At 36.7% G+C, this 15,677-nt stretch overlaps 1 protein-coding gene and 1 non-coding gene across 6 annotated transcripts in view; both read left to right on the top strand.

Moving 5' to 3' along the window:
• The window catches only part of PTPRK (protein tyrosine phosphatase receptor type K), a 554,520-nt gene that overhangs the window by 245,381 nt on the left and 293,462 nt on the right, over window positions 1-15,677 (top strand). The window lies entirely within an intron of this gene.
• LOC132018915 (small nucleolar RNA U3) lies at window positions 3,946-4,160 on the top strand. Its single transcript, XR_009404683.1, has one exon. It is a non-coding gene; the product is annotated as a small nucleolar RNA U3 (small nucleolar RNA).

The raw sequence follows: 15,677 nt of genomic DNA, 5'->3' as shown, positions 1-15,677 counted from the left end.
ATAATACTGCTTTCTGTAAGCACTTGATATTTTCTTTAACTTCACATTTTAAAAAAATCCATTGTCTGTTTTTTTTTTTTAAAGATTTTATTTATTTATTTGACAGAGAGAGAGATCACAAGAAGGCAGAGAGGCAGGCAGAGAGAGGGGAGGAAGCAGGCTCCCTGCTGAGCAGAAAGTCTGATGTGGGGCTCGATCCCAGGACCCTGAGATCATGACCTGAGCCGAAGGCAGCGGCTTAACCCACTGACCCACCCAGGCGCCCCCCATTGTCTGTTTTTAACTTAAGTTTTAATGGCTAATTCATATGTGAATGAGTCCATTATAATCAACCCATGCCAAATATTATAGTTGATATTGGGTTCTTATTTTAGGAAATAGAATTACTAAAACAATGGGTGTTGTTAATATGAGAGTACCTATTTTTCTGATAAGCTCCACATTAAAGCTTTTAGTTTGGTATTAATTTTAAGTTCATTTGTTCCACCTCTTCCAAATAAAGTGAATAATCTCGTCATTTTGCCCAAGGACACACAGCATTGGCCAGAGATTATGCACCAGTATCTTGGAAGGGAAGCAGAGATCTTTTAATCACAGTTTGCAAAATCTGAGTAACAGTTTCTTCAAAGTTGAGAATACCAGTGTGCTAGTGTTTTGTGAGTGCTTTATTCTTTTTCTTTTTTTAAGATTTTATTTATTTATTTGACAGAGAGAGATCACAAGTAGGCAGAGAGGTAGGCAGAGAGAGGGGGAAGCAGGCTCCTGGCTGAGCAGAGAGCCTGATGCGGGGCTCGATCCCATGACCCTGGTATCATGACCGGAGCCGAAAATAGAGGCATTAACTCACTGAGCCACCCAGGCGCCCTTGTGAATGCTTTAAACTTTGATCAAGGAGGGGGGCTTCTGAGCTTCGGCCTGGGTGCCAATAGAGATTTGCACCTGATCAGACCTTACTTTTTTTGAGTAGATAATAGCTGCTTCTGGCAGAAAACGAGATCAAAGCCTAGCAGGAGAGATTACTACATTGGTTTTATCAGCCATTTTCCAGCTACAGCTCTTATAAAGCTGATAACAGGGTGGGGGTGAATAAAGTCATCTGCTTTCAACCTTCCTGTGGTGCTTGCATCTTGATTTGTTTAAGAACCAGGGAGGACCATGTCTATGGTGGAGACACCTGGTCAGTCCCCTCTCTATCCCTGTCAAAGTTTAAAGCACTTAACTAGTAATCACTACTTTGACTCTGAGGTAGTTGGGTAACCATGTTTCCTTTGCTTTTAACTTGGCAATAGCTGTGGCTTCTTTAGCACCTGGTCTTCTGCCAGCTCTCTCCATCCCCTTGGATTAACTACAGAAGACTTTTAAATTTTTTTATTTTTTAATATTTTTTAGGGTTTATGTTTCTCCTGCTATTATCAAGGCAAAGGGCAGCAGCTTCTATTCCCTCCTTCCATCCATAGACCACAGTGCTCAGGCAGCCTTTTGTCTGTCTCCCTTTTTATTCTTTCAAGGCTGCTCTTGATGATCTTGGTGTTAAGGACCTGAATAAAGCATGTCTTACTTGCTAAAAGTTTAGAATTGAAGTTAGAGTCATAGCTCTTTCAGATTTAAAAAAAAAAAAAAAGCCTTGGTCACTTAGTCCTGTTCTCTTTGTTTTATATAGCATAGATGCAACAAAAAACAAAGGTTATATAAATGATTGACAGCATCTGTCCTGTAGGTGGAAAATGCTCAAATTGAATATGGTGACATTGCCATTGGCTCTCTGAGAGTCAGTACTAATTACTTATGGTCATTGTATGTGACTTTGTAAAGTTGGGAGGTGAAGTGTCATAGAATATGTGTCTCTTTTCTTGTCTGAAAAAAATACAGTGTTTCAGTTTAGAAATTTTCTGAGGTTTCTTCAGTACTCAAATTCTAGGAGATGACCTGTAACATAATTTTATTAATTAAAATGCTTCATTTGTATATGACTATAATTTGCATTATTCTTTTGTTTTAATAATACATGATTGACATCATCAAAATTTATTGATGTCAAAAAAAAATCATCTCAGATTGTGTCATCCCTATGGGGAAGCATAATCCCCCCTTACAGTTATGTCTATAAGATGTTTCCAGGAAACCATCTTGGCCCAGAAGTAAACACTGTCTGCTATGGGTTAAGGATAATCGACTAGCAAGTACAATCAGCAGAAGGGAAAGTTAATTTAATTGGTTTAAAGACTTTCTTGCAGCCACAGAGCATGCTAAATTGATTTTGCCTTATTACATACAAAGAGTGCAGCACATTCATTATACAGCTGGAGTTGCTTCTGGAGAATATTTTACCTTCTACATACTACCACCGATGATTTTAAGAAACTTGAAAACAACAATTTCAAATTTAACATCTGTCAGTTCTTCTCCTTAGAGCTTCAGCAGGTAGTCAAAGGAATGCTGTAAATAAAGGAAGATTTTGCATGAGTAAAGTTGGCTATTTTATGTTTTCAGCTATCAGGAATTTAGACATGCATTGTTTATATTTACTCTTCATACTCCAACTGTATATCAGTTTCTGTATTTCTATCGGTGATATATCGTTCTCAGAATCCCTCCGCCTGGAAACTTCGTGGTTGGAATTGACTCAACTTTCATCACAGACCAAAACCTCTCCTCCTTTTTCCATATCAACGCCAGTTAATGAACTACATTGTCTTTGCCCTGTGGTTCATATATGGTAAAGTTTGCCATTCCCACCATTTACCTAGATTTCTCCGTGCCATTCTCTTGATAAACTGGCCTCCCTGCCATCGTTATCCAGAGTTTGGGTATCCTGCAAATACTGTAGGGAACCAAAATGGTTTCCCTGATTTCCAGGCCTCTAAACATACCCCTTTTTGCTTCTGGGTGAGTTAAAATGTAACCTTCTTTTGAGCCTTTGCAGCTTCCCCTGACATTCACTGTTTTCTTTGCATTTCAGCAGACTTAGGTAGCTGTATCAATCATAGCCCATCTAATGTCATTTTGTAACTACCCTCATCTTACCCGGTCTTTGGCTTTTCGACCATCGGGCTTGTCCTTAATTTTGCTTTACAGCCCGATACCCCAATGCACTCGCTGACACATTATAGATAGATGCTCTTTGTTTGTTTGTTTAATTTTATTTATTTATTTGTTAGAGAGAGAACACAAGCAGAGAGGGGGAGCAGCAGGCAGAGGGAGTAGTAGGCTCCTTGCTGAGCAAGGAGCCCTATGCAGGGCTTGATCCCAGGACTCCAGGATTGTGACGTGAGCCAAAGGTGTACTGTTAACCAACTAAGCACCTAGGCATCTCTGATGGATGTTATTTAAAATAAGTTTTCTGCTACTGAGGACAGGATCTCTGTGTTTTACCTTAACTCTCTTCTCCATGTTGGCTTTATAGGAATGGGCATAAATTAGGTGCTAAAATTAAGAATTGCCTCTTGAGTTCTTATCTCATTTTAAGTATTTACGCATTCTTGATGTATGCTATATAATGACGTTTGTTCCACACATATTTAGCTGTTCAGAACATTGTTAATTTTATTACTGGAAATATCACAGCATACTTTTTATACATAGAATTGTGGAAATTTAGCTTTTCTTCATGTCTTTTCATGACAGATTCATAGCATTTACTTTTAGTAGTTGCAGGCTTACAACCAGGCAATTTAATTCTTACCCTAATGGAGAAATTAATAAATTTTAATGAATGAGGCAGTTACATTTTTGTGATAATTTGATTCCAGTTTCCTTTTCTTATAAGATTGATAAACTGGAATTTTAGAGGATATTTCATTAAACTGTCTATTTTATGGTAGAAAATAAATCCCTGACCTCTGGGACTTTTCTTGAACTAATTAGCCCTTACCGTATGAGATATGAGCCACTTATTACCACGTCGTTCTCCTGTCTGATTCTCACTGGACAAGAATATTACTGTTTAAGACTATACTTTCAGGGATCATTTCTATAGTTTGTTACTAGAGAAGTTTCTCTGAATTTGTAAAGTACCCAAAACCACGAGAAGGAGACGTAGTATTCCTTGCTGAGCATGAAGCTGACTTTGGGCGTTGTGCTATACAACAGCCCTTGGTCATTGATGATCGTTCTTCTTCTCTTTTGAAGAGGATAGCTGGGGATAAAAATATATTATATGTTTATAAAAAAATTAAAAAAAAAAGAAAAAAAATAATATTACTGTTTGATGTGATCTCTCTTGCTGTGTGTGACATCAGTGATAGCTTTCTGCTTATGATTTCACCTGAGCTGTTTTTTTTGATGAGGGTTCTAGCGCAGGAAATGACTGAGGAAGATCCCACAATGGAGGAACAGTCACAGTCATCTTCATTAAGAGTTTATATTTACCTTTTATCAGCAGGAAGCAAATGATAAGACATAATTATCCCCTTCAGGAGTGTTAAAAATACAGTTCTCTCTTGCCTACCAAGATAAGGAAAGAAACTTGAAAATTCTCTCTCAAGGCAATATGTTAAATCTTTTGCTTTTGTTAATAGACTCATCACTGAACACTTTAATTATCTAGTTTTGTCTTAAGAGACTATGTAGCCAGCAAAGAATAAAATAGGGTGTGTTCAATATATTGAAAATATGTTCCTTTGGATGACATTTGTATCAGAAGAGGACTTAGTACGATCGATAAAATACTGATTTAAAATTAAATGATCGGGTTATTGTACAGTAATTTAACTAGAGCCATTGTGTTTTAGAGATTGTAAAACAAATGAAATGTTAAAAATAATTTTACTGTTCACTGAGGCACAGTAATTATTGCAGAATAATGATTTTCTATTGGTAATGTGGTCAGCAAATATAAGTAGACCTCTTTCCTTTTTTGACTACCACTGATGACTTTGTCTTTCTGAATATGGACCCTGTTCCCCAAAAAAGGCTGAAATCATAGGTATTTGTAATAGTTCTCTGTCTTTTTTTTACATAAACTTTAATTAATGGTTCTCTCACTTTCTTTGCATTTTATGTTTCCCCTCATGTAGAAAATATGTCTTTTTGTGCTCAATAATGAATGACCCTTGAAACTTAGTGACAAATGTAGGTTAATTTAAGTCATCATCATCAATTTAACAAGCACCTCTGGTAATACATTTCTCACTTTTAAAAAATTGTATCATGAAGCAAAATGTGTTTCTCTGGGAAACAGCAATGATTATAAGATAATCACACACCTCTAGGGCATAAGCATGGGAAAAGTACAGGCACGTGTATCTATTCCTTTGACATAATGATTATTTCACAATAACCAAGTGCTTCCATTTCAGTCTTCTCTGCTAACACTATCTCATTTTTCCCCCTATTCTATTAGGTTGAAAGAGGAATAATAGAATTTTTCTCATGTGCTAAAATATGATGCTAGAAGTTTTGTGATGGTTCAATATATATTTCAGCTGAACTGTACATTTCCTTATAATCAAAAGGAAATCAGAATGGTCCTTTAGCCCAAGTAGTTGGTATAATAGAGAGAATAGATGTTCCTAAGCTACTTTGTTCATACCTTTCCTAGTACTACTCCCAGATCTTTTTTCAGAAATCTCCAATTTCAAAAAAAAAAAAAAAAAAAAAGAAAAAGAAATCTCCAATTTCAACTTCTATTTTATTGCTAGTGACAGTTTTGAAATATATTCTTGTTTGTGTGGATTCATTCTATTTGGAATATTTAAACTACAAATGAATATTATACTCAGTGTTTCAAGGGTTGTGCATAGCCAGAGTCCCGAGGTCACAGACAAGGGAATTGTATATGTTGTCGTTGATTAAGTGTGGAGTTTTGTGTGCTGTTTGGTTTAATTACTTAGTATAAACTTTTCTGGGAAGCTGTTTTGTGCATCATTGGTAATAGTTAAATATGGGAGAAAGAGTTGCACAATTTTAGGGACGATGGGCCATAGGATCAAATCTAGTTATGATAAAATCCCAGCTGAATCCCTTGGTATCTCTTTCTCTGTACAACTTCTTTCTTGTGTCTAGGCTGCAAATTTGTTCAGAATTGCCTAAGGCACTGTCTGGCAGATAAGTGTTCAGTGAATAGCAGTTGTTTGTTTTTTCTCTCGGAAGTTTGCCTTCCTGTCCATAAGTTTGTTTGGAGTATGTATGTTGGATGGGGCGGGTAGGTGTGTTTGAGGAGGTAGTTAATAGTTTTGTATAACCAACAGAAATCAGGATATCCAGTTATTTTTGTATTCCTGAGGATAGCATGAGTAACTCAAGAGATTCCTGAACTCGGTCAGTATGACTCTTTTTGTCAACAGACTAAAGGCCTTTGCTGAGAGCTGCAGTGTGTAGGAAGTCTCACTGAAGCTAGGATCTTTCTTAGCTGGGCTTTGATAGGAGATGAATGTATTGAGTGCCAGTCCTGTGTTAGAACAGTTCATGTGTTATCACATGACCCCTTTGAATCAACCTTGTGTTTTACAGAATGAATGGGGGGTGTGGGATGCATATGTGATACTTACAGAATCACACAGTAAGTGATGACCTGGTATCATAGCCCAGGAGGGTCAAGGCTGTATTGTAAACTTATTAGAAAAGCTGGGCTCCATTTTCAAGGTCAGTTTGAAGGATTCCTCTTTTGGTTAGAACATTTTCATCACTTTAGACAATACTATCTCATGTTCACTGAATTAGCTAACTGTGGCTATTTTTAAATTTATGTGTTACATATGTATGTGCCCACATGTTTTTATTCTGATTATATTACAGATATGAACAAATATAAATAAGAAAGAGATTCTTCCCTTCCACCTCACCCATAGAACACTTGAGTTTTATTAGAGCAGTTAATAGGTTTTGGTGAAATAATAAATGAGAGAAATATAGGGGAGAACATAAAATAATTCATGTTTTATTGATTCATCTAGCAATTTCTATTGGTAAATTGGTTGAAGAAATGCATTACATTTTGCTTGTTCTAAGATGCACTTATGGCATGCAGATAAATTGGAGACTTTCTTTTTTCCGTTTAGTCTGTACTGACTCATCACTGATACTGATTTGTTATTTTCTGGATGTGCATTAATTTGTGGATATTTTGTTTCTGCTTGTTCCTGAAAACCTACATATCAAAATGAATATTTAATTGGCTAGACTTTTATAAAATTACTAGTGAATATTGTAATAAATAATAAGATATTTCATTATAATACTTATTGGCAATTTCTAGAACAGAGTGAGATAATTTTTACATGAATGGCTTAGCAGTTTTTTTCCTTCAGAAATTCCTCTCGTCTATATTTCTGCCTGTGCTACTTCAATTTTGGGTTTTCACTTTCTTCCACATGGAAGCCCGGTTGGTTCGGCAAACTTGGAAATGCTTAGAAGCATTGTTTTCAGGAAGCACATCAAAGCTTGACTTGAGAGCTGGTTTAGCACAAGTTTGTTTTATTTCTGGCACCCCATAAGCCTTGCCTGAATTCTTCCCTTTGGCATCGTTGTGTGCTTAGTTGTGTAATCTATCCTGGCCTTCCGGACATCTTGCCTTTCCTGTTGATGAAATAGTATCATGGTCCTAGAAGAGACCTACAGATATTGTGGTCCGGTGATTTAATTTCATAGAAAGAATCATGGCCTGGAGAGAATGTTTGACCCAGTATCCCATAACTATAAGTGGCATAACCAGGATTAGAACCTGTCCCTGCCTTCTAAAGCCAGTGTTCCTTAGCTAATAGTGAAGTGTAGTCAAGTTTTGGCTTTTAAGGGAGCATATCGTTTAATTTCTCTCAGCTTCATTTTTAATATCTATAAGGCATGAGTGACTATTAATAATGGTTCTGTCTACCTTGCAGCTCTTCTGTGAAAATCAAATAAAATAATGTACATTAAGATACGCTGTTGCTACTATTCCTGATAAGGATGCCTTGCATTTTTGAGTACCCACACCTCTTTGCTTTTGGTGTCAGTGTATAATGGAGAAATGATGCCCACATAGAAATAGCAGGATGGGGGCACCTGGATGGCTCAGAGGGTTAAAGCCTCTGCCTTTGGCTCAGGTCATGATCCCAGAGTCCTGGGATTGAGCCCCACATCAGGCTCTCTACTCTGCAGGGAGCCTGCTTCCTCCCCCCTCTCTCTGCCTGCCTCTCTGCCTACTTGTGATCTCCGTCTATCAAATAAATAAATAAAATCTTAAAAAAAATAGCAGGATTGAATATATCATCATTTGCATGACATCAGTATTTGAAACAGCAGGCTGTTTTTCTTTAAAGGAAAAGTTACTCATTTTAGTTGTCTTGTTAGCAGTGGATACCTAGCACAGTATTCTAAGTAGTGATACCTTAAGCATATATGCAACCAGTTTGTTGAGAGGTTTCGACTCAGGGAAGACTTAACCTATTTTCCTACCACTGGCCATTTTTTTTTTTTCAGTTATACTTAATCAATTCTCTTTGACCTGATTCTTAATGACACATTAGACAAGTTTCTTAGCTTTTGTTCATTTTCAGCTATTAAAATCCACTTCGGTTCAGTTTAAGTGTACATGCTCTTACTTTGTCTTTCATCGTCACCTACACTTGCTTGTCTTTTGAGGGCAAGGAGTCAGTAGCTAGTTAGTAGTTTCTTTTGTCTTCCCCTTGCAAGGACTAGGTTTAGAAGCAGACATAAAGAAGGTAGAGGTCTTCTTTCTTAACTGGACCTGTGTCAGATAGCTTTTTAGTTCTGATGATGGGTGTGGTCTTTCCTCCTAGCTGCTGTGGGGATGGTTGGCTTTGTATGGTGTTCTGCTTCACACCAGCCTCCTCTAATCTCAGAGTACTCCTTAGACAGAGGCTGTTATGTCCCTGCTGAACTTCTGGCAAGTGGCCCACTACTTCAACCTTTCCAGCAGGGGTGATCCCTCACTTAGCTGTTGTCTGGAAAGAACTTAGAGAGCCCTGGCACAATGTCTACAAGGTACTTCTCCATATAGAGAAAGGCGGACTTCCTCCATGTCCCCAGACAAACTTCCATTCACCTTCTAGGCACACTAGCGCTGTGCAGTAGCTGGCTTATACTGGCTTCTAAGAACGAATTGTTAAATTTTCAGGAATTTTGTGATCTTGCAATTAAACATGGGCACTACTAATGACATCATGGAAGTAAATAATCAGATGGGTTATATTAAAAACAAAGTAATAAATACTCAAAACTTAATACTCCCTATTTTATTTTATTTAATCACCTATGCTTTTGATGTTGTTTGTGTCTGTTGTGTTTTTATGGTAGAAATACTGCAGAGAACCTGCTCCTGCCCATCTCTTCATTGTGCATTCAGTAGCTTCGCATTGGTAACCTGAAATTGGCCATGGTGAGAGGATTTCTGTCCCTGAAATCAACAAGGGCCACCAACTGTCATCTCCCAGTCACTTGCTGAGTACTTACCAGCAGACCACTGAGCTCACATTTTGCTCTTTCTGGTCCTACTGCTTAGGCCATCCCAGCAAATGTCTCTGTATTAACAGTTTCAACAATGAGAAAGGATCTTCAGGGATCTTTGCCAGGTTTCCCCAAGGACTCCCTCATGAAGGCTTTGTCTAGGAGCCATTTGCCGGCCTCCCTTTCTCACAGGTACTCTTGGTCTTGATGAGTGATTCTTTTAGAACCTTCTTTTTTTTGGCCCCAGAAAGATTCCTGTGGGGTAGGCACCTGCTTCCCCTCTCTCCCAGAGGTAGGGATGCCCATGACTGTCAATAGTGCACTTCTCTCCCTTGTCCCCAACATTCTGCTCTGATCATTTGGGTATGGTGGGGTGTAGTAGGACCAGGTCTGCCACTGGTCAGAAAACACTGAAGGAAGACTGGTTCAAGGTATTCATGAATTCTCTGGAGTGTAAAGTACTAAGAACATTTTTTTGCCCATTTTTGCCATATTTTGGACTGCAGCTGTAAATTCTTGGGGGGAAAAAGAGTACCTGTTAACCTTGTATTATAGAAGAGACAAAAGGAACCATAATATTATATATTTTTTAATTATTTCACAAAATAGACTTTTCATGTCTGTGTTTCATACTGACATGTAAATTAATTAAAGTAGAATGTAAGGCTGTGGTCTTAAGTGGATTTTCCAAAAGCAGCTAAGAGTTTAGATGAATATGGGTGAAATATCAGTCTCCCTTCTCCTTCTCTGCCCTGTACCCTTCCATAGTCCTGTGATTGGGAACAGTTTAGGGTTTATATTTTATAAAGATAACCTAAGTAAATAAACATTAATTTATTTCCCTGGGGAAATCTTTGCATGCAGAGATTTTAACATTCAAAAGAATTAAAAGGAATTCATTCCTGCAGTTTAAAAAACAATAGGGTGAATATTTAGGTTTTTAAGCTAGTGATATTGATCAATATTGACATTTTAATTTAAAAATAAGATTTTTTTTTTTAAAGTCTTGATTTATTTATTTGTCAGAGAGAGAGAGAGAATACAAGCAGAGGGAGGGAGAAGCAGGCTCCTTGAGGCTCCTTGCTTACCAAGGAGCCTGATGGGAGATGAGTTCTCAGGATCCTGGGATCATGACCTGATCCAAAGGCAGACACTTAACTGACTGTGCCACACAGGCATCCGTAAAACTAAGATTCTTAATCTGACTCTCTTAAGATAAAAATCTCCAGTCAAGAAAGTATCATTTGTAATGTGTTTTCACTGTGTGAACTTATTTGGTTTTATTAATTTAATCTTGAGTTTGTCTCACATTGTTTGAATCTAGGGAAAAAATATGTTGGAAATGAGAGAAAATCAGTGTATCAACTATTTTATGTTGTAGTATGTAGTATAACTTTCTGCATAGTTTGTCATCCATCCACATAGTTGGGATGAAATTCAAACTTGTAAAGTAATATTAGACTATAATGGCAAACTGCCCCGCCTTGCACTATCCAAATACGGTGCCCTTGATTGGTTGTCATTTGCACACATGGAAAGACTTTTCTCAGGCTGAGTAGCTACTGGCATTGGTTTCTAGATGTAGCCCTGACACTCTTGCTTGTTGGGGCCATTCAGTAATTAGTGCACCATATAAGGGCCCAACTCAAAGCTTTCCTTAAGGGTAGAACCTACTTTCATGATTCCTAGAGAATACATATTACTCTTACATGGAAATTTACAGTGACACTCAAGTTGCTTCTTTTCTCTTTTTTTCTTCTCTTTCTTTTTTTTGGGGGGGGGCAGAGGGAGAGAGAGAAAGAGAATCTTAAGTAGGTACCATGTTGATTGTAGAGCCGAAGATGGGGTTCCATCTCACGACCCTGAGATCATGACCTGAGCCAAAATCAAGACTGACTGAGCCACCCAGCACCCCTTCAGTTGCTTCTTTTTACTTTTGGTTTCACTATCATTAATTATCCTAAGTGCTTTTATCTGTATTTCAGACCTTCACTGTCCAGTTGAGGTAGCCTCTATTGAGATATGATCATCTAAATTTAATTAAAATTAAATAAAATTAGAAATTTGTTTCCTCAGTCACATGTCAAGTGCTTGGAGCCCACATGCCACTGGGTCACCATATAGGACAGATAGAGAAAACTTGAACTGTGACACACAGTTCTGTTGAACAGTTTTGACCTACACTCTGAAGCACCCCATATAGTACCCTCCCTTCAATAACTGTAGACATGTGGCTAGATTGTATTCTCAGTATTTTGCTAATTCAAGTACAAGTATAGTGTTTCAGCTATATTATGGACTAAAACATCTTAAGGGCTAACTTAGAAAATTAACTGTCATTTGTTACTTGTAACATTTTTTTTCTCTCTAGAAAATTTCAAATCCATATAACTTGTATTCAGAAATCCATATGGATATTGATGTCTGCTGCTACATCTTTAATCATGTGATCCAAAGAAATCAAACAATGAGTCATCTAATATGTTAAAACAAAACTGAAGGGTTTTTTTTTTTTTGAGATTTTTAATTTAAGCATTAGGTTTGATATATGGAAAAAGTAATGACAAGATGGGATTTATATTTATGTAGGTAAAATAGAAAATGAAATTCAGAGCCCGACAGAGTGACAGAGCAAGTGATATAAATTGAAATTACGGCCAACTAGGCTCAGATTAAAAAAACTGATGAGCGATCTCAGCCTATAATTTACAAAGTGAGAGAGAGAGAGAAGCTAAAACAATGTCAGTCAGTTTTGTAATTTAGGTTAATTTTGTTTCAGATTTTAGAGAGGAATTGTACCATTAAATGTTAAACTTTTAAAGCACTATTTCTTAGGTGCCTTCAGAGTAACTCATTTCGACCTCATAGTTTTGTAATACCTTCCAACATATTTGAAACTTCAGTGACAGCATATTTTAATACTGGAATTAAACTGAGAAAGAAGTTTGTTTCAAAATAATTTTCACTTTACTTGCTTCCAACATTAATTTGTTATAATAGTAATTATAGAAATCTCTACCCAGGGGATTGATGAGCTGCTCTCCAAAATGGACATTATACAAGTATCTCCAAGAAAAAGTTTTTAGCTCTCTACCTCAAAATAGAAAAGCAATACACTACAGCTTCTTCCTTCTTTTTTTACCTGTAGACCTGTGTACAGAAAGCATGTTGAATGCCATTTGCTATGCTGGATATTAGATAAGGAAGGATAAGATCATTTTCTCCATTTCCTAGGTCATCCCTGTAGTGCATACCATCATCTTTTCCTTGAACACCCACCATGGCGTCCTTAATTATTGTCTTTGCTTCTGTTTTGCTGTCCCACACACCTCTTCTCTCCATAGTCATCACAATAAGCTGCTTTAGATCATAATTCAGATTATGTCACTCCTCTGCTGTAGGCCTGTCTCATTACACTTAGGATAAAATACAATTTTTTAAAATGAAATTTCAAATATACTTTTGAGAAAGCCATGTCATCAAAGTATAGCTCAGAGATAAGTAATACAATACAGAAGGCTAAAAAAGATTTTCTCCATTACACAACGAATACATTGATCAATATTTGCAAAAATTAAAATATCGTAAGTTGATAGAGCAAAAAAGTGAAATTCCTCCTTCGTATTATTCCACTCCCTTCTATCCAATACTTCCCTTAAGGTAGTTATCTTAAGTTGGGTCTATATTGTGTAAGACCTTTTTCTATGAAATTACATTCATATTGTATGTTTGCTATATGATATATGGTATGTATGTGTGTTTTATATATACATATATATTTATATGTAATATGATTTTTTATCTGTCTAGTGATTACTGGAACAAATTAGCCTATCTGGAGACTCCAGCTATGAACAGCCTTGTTCATTTATTCTAAGATATTTTACAGATAATTATCTTTTTCCCCTCATAATGTGAAAGTGTTAGGGAAGCACTACTTAAGCCCAGGCTTAACACCTCTCTCACCTCAAACATCTCCTCCCAGCAGTTCTCCCAGTTTACCTTTTTTGTCCCTGGTTGGCTAGTCTCCTCACAGCAGACTGATCTTATGAAACACATGTCAGATATTAAGGATTCTACCCAAACTCTCCCATGGCTTCTCAACACATTTAGAATAAAATCCATATCTCTAACATGAATTTAACTCTTGGCTAACTCCAAATTAATTTGGCCCCTGCTGTATGCCGCCTTCACTTTGCCCTGTGCTTCTGGAATGTTCCAAGTTTGTTTTGTCTCAAAGCCTTTGTGGTTGTTATTCCCTCTGCTTGGAATGGTATTCCTTTCTTCTTCACATTCAGATCTTGGCTCATATTTTACCTTCTGAGAGATTTCCCTGATCACTGGGTTCCTACTGTTTTCTTCTATAGCTCCCTGCCTTGATAAAACTTTGTTACCGTACTGTATTTACTTATTGTCTTTCTTCCATATTAGAATGCTATTTATCTCTTATACATGTTAGGTAGTCAATAAATAGTTATATCATAAACAAATGCATATGTTACGCTAAAAGGGTCAGTAGACAATGCAACTGATCTTTTCATTCCATCTTTGTTTCATTTACTTCCTTTTTCCAGTGGTCTTGGATTTCTCTAGTATTAGCATGGGTACTTTGGGGACAGGTAAAAGAAAATATAACTCAAGACTTAGTTAATCTATTAGCCAAGTAAGCCATGCGTGATTAACTCTTGGTATCACTGAGTGTATAAAATATTTTGATCTTTTTTAACATAATCAAATGGAAGTTTTAATTATTACCTTGCTTGATTTAACATTATGTAGCGATCCTATTGTAGAAATTTTAAGGGATTTCTCATGGCCTCCTTTTTTTTTTTTTTTTAAAGATTTTATTTATTTATTTGACAGAGAGAGATCACAAGTAGGCAGAGAGGCAGGCAGAGAGAGAGGAGGAAGCAGGCTCCCTGCCGAGCAGAGAGCCCGATGTGGGACTTGATCCCAGGACCTGAGATCATGACCTGAGCCGAAGGCAGAGGCTCAACCCACTGAGCCACCCAGGCGCCCTCCTTTTTTTTTTTTTTTTAAACAGAAGAAAATGTACATAGATCTTTTCCTTCCTAGCAGTTGTGGCTCTGTCTTGTTTTAGTCTTCATATCCCTAGTGGCTAGGGTATTTATTGTGTCTTCACCAAATGCTTCGCGAATAAGGATGAATAAAGATTATAAAGAGTATAAAGAGTATAGATATAACTAAACTAGCTGAACTAGTATTACTTTAAAAGTAACTAAAACTGTAGTTTAAGTAAATAGGAAATGGTTTTATTTCCTCTAACATTCCTCCCTTTGTCTCTCCTCAAAATTGTATTTAAATAATTTTCAGTGGTTCTAATTGATATCTGAACAAACTGTATTCTGGCTTATATTCTTTCTGCCAAGATTTGTTCATTATGAGCTTATCAACAGTAAAGTTTAGGTCTGTTTACATATCAGAGGCTTCTCTGATTTTTGAGAGTTGGAACTTTGAATTAGATTAGCTCAGTGAATCGTTGTTGGTTTTGGTGACATGTTGTACAGACACACTGAAAGATAAATTTTGACCACTCTCCTATGAAAACAGGATTTAACATAGCGTGAAAGGAATGCAAAGTTTTATTTTATAACACTAACTTCCTTATAATTATATAAATCTTAACAATGTTTATGATATTTATTACAATATTACATTGAAGTAATACTACGTGTAAAATATTACATATGATACTTATTGCATTGAAGTAAAGTCTTTAACACTTGGTGTTACTGTAAGTGGTGAATCACTAAATTCTACTCCTGGAATTAATATGATAGTATATGTTAACCAACTAGAATTTATTTATTTATTTATTTATTTCCCTTAAAGATTTTATTTATTTATTTGACAGAGAGAGATCACAGTAGGAGAGAGGAAGGGAAGAGATCACAGAGAGAGAGGAAGGGAAGCAGGCCCCCTGCCGAGCAGAGAGCCGGATGTGGGACTAGATCCCAGGACCCTGAGATCATGACCTGAGCCGAAGGCAGCGGCTTAACCCACTGAGCCACCCAGGCACCCCCTAACTAGAATTTAAATAGAAACTTGAAAAGAAAGTGAAGTTTCTAAAATTATTTGCATTGAGCAGTGTTCCTTTGTTAGTGCAATTTTAGATTCAAGAATGAACTATATGCATACATGCACACATATGTTTTCCTGGAAATATAATAATACATATTTGTTTACTCCATAAATATATACATGAGTGTAGGAATAAAATCTTGTTATCATTGTACATAAGCAGTGTGCAATAAATATTTCTTGACTGGCTG

This window comes from Mustela nigripes, chromosome 5 (genome assembly GCF_022355385.1).
Source record: "Mustela nigripes isolate SB6536 chromosome 5, MUSNIG.SB6536, whole genome shotgun sequence".
Lineage (NCBI taxonomy): Eukaryota > Metazoa > Chordata > Mammalia > Carnivora > Mustelidae > Mustela > Mustela nigripes.
Note: the sequence above shows the minus strand (reverse complement) of the source record. Positions and strands in the feature narration are given on the sequence as shown.